The sequence below is a fragment of the Papaver somniferum genome, unplaced genomic scaffold (genome assembly GCF_003573695.1).
Source record: "Papaver somniferum cultivar HN1 unplaced genomic scaffold, ASM357369v1 unplaced-scaffold_132, whole genome shotgun sequence".
NCBI lineage: Eukaryota > Viridiplantae > Streptophyta > Magnoliopsida > Ranunculales > Papaveraceae > Papaver > Papaver somniferum.
Genome location: NW_020622381.1, coordinates 13,182,931 through 13,189,742, shown reverse-complemented (window position 1 = coordinate 13,189,742; position 6,812 = coordinate 13,182,931). Strand labels below are relative to the sequence as shown.

Below are 6,812 nucleotides of genomic sequence, written 5' to 3'. Positions count from 1 at the left end.
GGGTTCAGAATTATTTTCTTCTGATCTCCAAACGTGCTAGTATAATATAGGTAAGTTGTAAAGATGTAGATGACAAAACATATCTAATACCTTTAAAATCCTAAGCTCCTTAAGCTCCATGTTGAACGATGACCCTCACCGTCAAACATAATTGCTCCTCTTCACTTTTCCTTAAAGGAGAGAAAAACAAGGTTTGTTCTCACAAAATAAAGGATTTTTTTTATTTATTTATATCCGTGAAAAAAAAAATCGAAAACGAAAACATAGAAAAGCATAAGAAGAAAAACCTTATCGCGATCCAAATCTCTCAAGCTGTACCCAAAAATCGTCTCTACATCTTCGACGAGAGAAGAAAAAAGAAGAAAAACCCGTTTCTGTTATAAATTGAAGTTAGAGGACCATTCTGATGAAGAATCACAAAAACAGGTAATTTAGGGTTTCTTTAATTAACTCTGTATAATTAGATGGGTTTATAATTTGATCAAATTATGATGGGTTTGCTCTTGATTGAAGTATAATTAGATGTATTGGGCTCAATTTAAGTTTCTTTAAGAATTAGGTGAAGGTTTTTTTTTTTGGTTCGACTGCAATCTCTTTGCCAGGTCTTTGAAGCGAAATTTGAAGAATCCCTGATGATATCTCTGATTTTCGTTTTTGGGGTAGGTTTCAAAAAGAACCCTAATTTATTTTATCCAACTTTTAATCCCTAATTTTATTTTGGTGATATAATATGAGTAATTTTTGGTTGTTTCTTTGTTTTCAATATTAGGTCATTGGTGTGTTGCTTAGATATGTCTTTTAAGGTATATCACTTTTCTCTTTACTTCTCTGCTTTTCAGTTTTTCAATTCTAAGTTATGTATAGAGTGGTAAAGTAAGCCCGATTGGAGATCTTTTATATGTTATTTGGCCTTCAATTGATTTGGAGATCTTTATAGACAGACATCACTTGAAATTCAACCTGGTGAGTCCCCCTCATTTGCATTCGTTAGATGCCCTTGATTCTCCTAATTAAGGCTTTCTTACTTATGAAATCCGAAGGTATCATTACTTATTAGAGTTTGCTTCTTCTTCGTCATAAACTGATGATCAGGTAAACTGGAATCATCATCTCTCTTATATCATGTTCGTAGAATGGAATCATCATCTCTCTTATATCATGTTCTTATATGCTTTTTTTCATATCTGTTTCCTAACAGACCGTGGATCATGGGTTCTCATTAATCTGTAGATTGTTTAGTTAAATGATCAACGCATTCAGGCTAAGTTTTATTAGCTATTGATTTATATTTCGTATTGTTTTTATATATTGCAGGTGATTATACATGGATTAATTCTTAGATTTTGTTTGTTGTCATGATGTTTAATTACCTAATCTATTTGAATTAACGAGTTCTTTCAGTTTTCTTTCTTTTAAAAGAGTTCCCTGTATTTGTGGGTGTAGGATAGGCATAGAAAGTGTGAGACAGAGCCAAAGTCTAAAATTTTCTCCTGTATTCTTTTTATGTAATCTCTCCTGATTTTTGCTCCACCGCAAAGGACCTTGATTGACGATGGAAGCCACGCAAAATGGTTTGATTACAGAAAAGAACCATTTCATATAATTGCATCATCCATTGAGGAAGCAAAGTAAGAGGTTATCAATCAGTTATACGTAATACCACAGCCGAAATCTTATGAAGTCAATCAAGTATTGTAACTATCTTCTAATAATTATTGAACTGAATTGATATTTTTATATGAGTTTGTTGATCAGGAGGGTAACATTAACATAATTGGTTCAGGTGCAATTGATGCGGCAAAAGATATTATACTTACCCCAATCTCTATAGATATACCATGGCAGCGACAAATATTCAATGGCAGCATTGACAGATTTTTTAGGTAGCCATGGCATGGGTAGTGGAGTACTCCATGATTCCTTCTATCTGTTGCAACTGTTGCATCAGACCTCTACAACAGTTTATGTACCAAGAAACCTCTCTGGAAAGTAACAGGTATTATTTTTAACCTGCCAAGAACATGTTTCATTTTTTTCAGCACATTTAGAATATTTGATATTTAACTGAATCAAGAATAAGGCTAATAATCACTCTGTGTATTATTGTCTATTCCCTACTAAAACAGTAAATTTATAAATATCGATCTTTTAAGTCTGTGGATGAAGTTGTACCCAAGTTTGGGGGATCACCAGTTGGAAAGCTTAAAAAATCCAAGCAATAAGGAGGTAGAAATCTATTTGGATTCAATAGTTTTCTTTGCATGCTTCTAATATAATAATAATTTTTGAAATGATCATCAAGCAATAATTTTGCTTTCTTATTTTTTGTATGCAGACTGCAGATATGTAGGTATGTAACTACATAGAACAAGAGCTTGAGAATGTAACGGTAGAGCTTCTGAAGTATAAAAAAGAGTCTGAGGGTGGCAGATCCGAACGAAGAACCCAATTATAGTAGAGCTAAATTATGATCCTAGAGAGAACAGAGATTGAAGAGTGCCATGCGAAAAAGGAATCAGAAATAGTCAGGCTTAGAGTAGAAGCAATGCAACCGGGGGTTGGTGAAGAGGTTAAGTCTGGTGTAGGTATCGATTGATCTTTATGCAATTTTATGAGTATTGTACTATTTCGGTCCACGTACGTAGTGTCGGTTATTTAGATGGTAGTGATTTCCTCACAATTTTGTTTTTCTGTAGTAATATTTTCGTTACATCCAAGGATTATATGTCTGCAGATATGTACCTTATGGTTGGAATAACAAGCAATAGTTGGCATATAAATGATGATGAGGAGGAAATCCGATATCTATAGAGACCGAAAACTTGCAAATACTTCAAGGAAACAAATGCGTGCTCATACATCCCGAGGTCTCAACAGGCATGTTTTCGTGGTTTTCAGGGACGATTAAGCAATCTTCCAAGAGTGTTTTGATTCAATAAAAGGTACATTTTCTTACTTCCTCATTCTGAAATTTGTTATGCATTTGATTGCAAGGAAACATAATTCTTTACACAAAAAGTTCATGTTGTGTTCTTTACACAATATCCATGTAAATCTAAAAAGTGACATGAAAGCCCTCATTACAGATGAATTCCATAACTGCTGCTATTTGTGCTTCCAATTAGAGATGATTCTGGAATCAAATAACCTTGCGCCTCAACAGAGAAATATTACTGGAATACGTTGATGTGCTCAAATAATACATGGTTTATATAGTTTATTGATATCCATCTATGCACTGAGTAGTGATTATGTTACAATTCTTTTTAAAAAGTAAATGTACTAACTATTTGAACAGCACCTTTACGTATATTTTTCTTCGGTTCATCTATTTAATCTATAGACATTTCCCCGACTTTTTATAAGGTTTTTTGCTTCTTTTTTTTTCTTGCAGTTTTTTGCAAGTCAAGTCCATGGCATGGGTTCTTCGCTGGGTCATGTCCTCACCACTACTTTTTTTGAACTTGGGTGTAACTGAGACTGCTAGACAGATGGAAAACAAGAAGGTATGAGAAAATTCCAATGGTAGTTTCACTTCACAAATATTCTCATTTGTTTCCTATCTAATGATTAATTATCATTTACGAAATCCGAACCTCAAATTTTGACAAATGACATGTGAAGAAAAGCAAGATGTGGTGACAAGATGTGCCTCTGTAAGAATGTTTAGTTGAAACATGATATGGAGTTGGCATTTTGCAATAACCCTTTGGACAATCCTTATCCAACATTGTACAAGCTAGCAGCTGACAAATTTCACTAATGATGAGGTGGGTGATCTCTGCACTTTTTTTTCAACTGAATTTGCTCAATCCCTCCTTCAGTCCTCTTTCTTTCGGCCACCAATGGTTTTTAAGTGGAAAGACAAACAACAAACCCTTCTCACTGAAATCATGTCATATCTGCATGACGCGAGAAAGAATATTGCTCATTGATCTCGAGCCTAGCTACATTTTAAAGTGTGTCTGTTATTCTTTTTCTTACTTTCTTTTGTTTCCGTGAACATACATTCTTTCTAATACATCTTAGTTCAGTTAAGGCATGGGTGTTTGTGAACTGAAATTTTGTACTCAGAACAGCCCTGAGTACTCCCTTTGTCGATGGTGTTGTGGTGATGTGAGTTTTGCTTAATTCAGGTCATGCGCTTATATTTTTAATAACTTTTATTCAGTACTGTGCTTTCTCATTAGGTCTCTTAAACACTTGAATAAATCCATGGTTGCTAAATTAGCCTGGAGGTTCTTATTTGAGAAGGATTCCCTTTGGGTTCAGTTGCTGCGGTCTAAATACATGCGTGGTGGTCATTTTTGGGATTTAGAAAAGGGTGCAGATGCTTAGGACTGTTTAGGATACACCAAATACATCTAAAACACTGAAGAGTTCAACATCATTGCCAGGATGGAGCCCGGAAGAAGAGTTCAACATCATTGTCAGGATGGAGCCCGGAAGACAATGATAGAGTACAGGGCATTTGATACACGGAAACGTCCGTATCAAACGCCTGTGGCAGTTATAGTGCAGTCCCATTAATTTCTGACATCTTAAAATTGCATTTTTTTTTTCCATTACGTCGCGTTCGTACTCCAGTAGCAAATCTATATTTCGGGCTTTTGTGCGGAAAGGGGCATTAACAGTTGTGGGATAAAAGATACCTGGAGAGAAAACTTGAAATGAGGGGAGATTATGAGATATTGGGATCAAAGGAGTAAATGCTCCAAGAGATTCCAAAAAGCCAACAGAGGAATGTGCATCACAGGCCTTTCACCCACTAATACAACAGTTAAGATCAAGAGTAGGGGTGTGCAACGGACGGTTGCGGATTAGGGGTCACCCGTAACCAAACCGTCAAAGTTGCGGATTTGGAAAATCAAACCGTGACCGGCCCAATCACCCGCGGATTTTACATCCGCGGATCTGCGGATTGTGCGGGCCGGTTGCGGATTAACCACGGATTTTTATCAGAACTAATCGAGGGTAATTTCTCATCATCAACACTATCTGAAGGTGGTTTCTGAGTAAGCAAAGTAACAGTCTCATTGTTATTGTCAAGACCTACCAATGGCGACGAATCGAAACCAGATTTAGTTGAATTATTACTAATGCTGAATAAAGAAGAACCATTAACAGGAGTACTAGCAGGGTTAGATATCAAAAGCCATGAAGCAAAAATGACAAACAAAGCTAATCCACCAACTGAAACTACAATTGATGCAAGTGATTTAGGGATTACAGGAAACCCTGAACCACCTCCTTTCTGTGTTACTCCAAAATTCATCATCACTCTGTTAAATCCAAACCCTCGGACAACAACATCAATCAATATAATATTTCCAATCTATACCTCAAATGAAATCCTGTAAACTCTCTTTATAACTTTTTTTTTTTAAATCTGTAAATTGAAGAATCTCTACAAATCTGAAACTCTGTGATGTTGTTTTATGAAAAATTCATCACGAAATCTATGAAATTTACACGGAAAAAATACCATGATTGAGTTTCAAATTCAATCCGTGAGATCAATCCGAGATCTATATGTGGACTGTACAGACGTATTCCGAATTAGATATTTTAGAATGTCAATCTGAACAGAACAAGGAAATTGGTTTTGATGAGAGACGAGTAAGTGGTTGGATTGTACAAGAACACCGGTTTGTTTTAATCTGGACGTTTTTAACATCATACAGTCAAATAGTCAATAAATTTATGTGCCCAGATTTACTATAGGCCCAACTAATTATACTTAGCTAATAAGAGGCCAAGAAGAAATCGATTGAATCCCTAATTGTCCTACGGTGCGGGTAATCCGCGGTTATCAAATCCCAACCGCAACCGTAACCGCACCGCGTGCGGATTTGAGATTGCATCCGTGTCCGGTCCATAGCTCTTGCGGATTGGTTTTCACCCGCAATTTTGCGGACGGATACGGATAAAAACCGCGGTTACGGTTTTTCTGCACAGCCCTAATCAAGAGAGAAACAATTGGGAAAAAAAAATCTACTACCAAATTGGAAGAGATTAAGATGCCCAAAGACGACGGGGTATCCAAGTCAAAAATCCTAAACGCCCCACACAACACTAAATAAAAAATATGGTTAAAGACGGCGCGCAACACCAAATCAAAAATCCATCGCGATGGGGCGAGGCGAATCCGAACCATACCAAATCATAAATCCTAAGCATGTATTAGGACGGGGTGAGGCGAAGCCGAGCCACACCAAATAAAAAATCCTAAGCATGCACCGGGACGAGGCAAGGCAAAGCCGAGGAGAAGCCGAGCCACACCAAATAAAAAATGCACGATATGGAGAGACGAAGCCACGTGACACCAAACAAAAAAATATGATTCAAAAGAAAAAAAATGCCCGGTGCGTAGCACGGGCACAAAATCTAGGAGAACTTAGTATAACATCTCCTAGAAAAGACTTGAGTTTGATCACTTTTTCTATTGGAGCAGCACTAGGTGCTACGCCCCGGCAGCTTCTCAAACTTGGTTCACCAATTAGGTCGAGACAAAGCCGAGCTTTACCAAATCATATCGGGACTGGGGCGAGGCGAAACCGAGCTTTACCAAATCATAATCGGGACTGTGGCGAGGCGAAGCAGAGCTTTACCAAATCGTATCGGGACTGGGCGAGGCGAAGCCGAGCTTTACCAAATACAAAATATGGTTCAAAGAAAGAGACATTTATGCATTATATTTGTAGTTGTAGATTGAATTGGTAAACCAAGTTTGAGAAGCTGCCCGGGCATAGCACGGGCACAAAATCTAGTCATCTACTAATATTTAAAAGATGTTAACAAAAGTTGAGAGT

At 37.0% G+C, this 6,812-nt stretch overlaps 1 long non-coding RNA gene across 5 annotated transcripts; it reads left to right on the top strand.

Annotated features, from left to right (window-relative positions):
- The first annotated feature begins 216 nt into the window (after positions 1–216).
- LOC113333049 lies at positions 217–4,042 on the top strand. Of its 5 annotated transcripts, none has more exons than XR_003351770.1 (9): positions 220–426; positions 603–659; positions 770–1,689; positions 1,784–1,996; positions 2,127–2,226; positions 2,336–2,585; positions 2,735–2,942; positions 3,395–3,506; positions 3,625–4,042. It is a non-coding gene; the product is annotated as an uncharacterized LOC113333049 (long non-coding RNA). The 5 variants fall into 5 exon arrangements; XR_003351768.1 differs by having other exon boundaries at positions 222–426; positions 770–803; positions 1,444–1,689; positions 3,395–4,042; XR_003351769.1 differs by having other exon boundaries at positions 218–426; positions 2,336–2,581; positions 3,395–4,042.
- Positions 4,043–6,812: the final 2,770 nt, after the last annotated feature.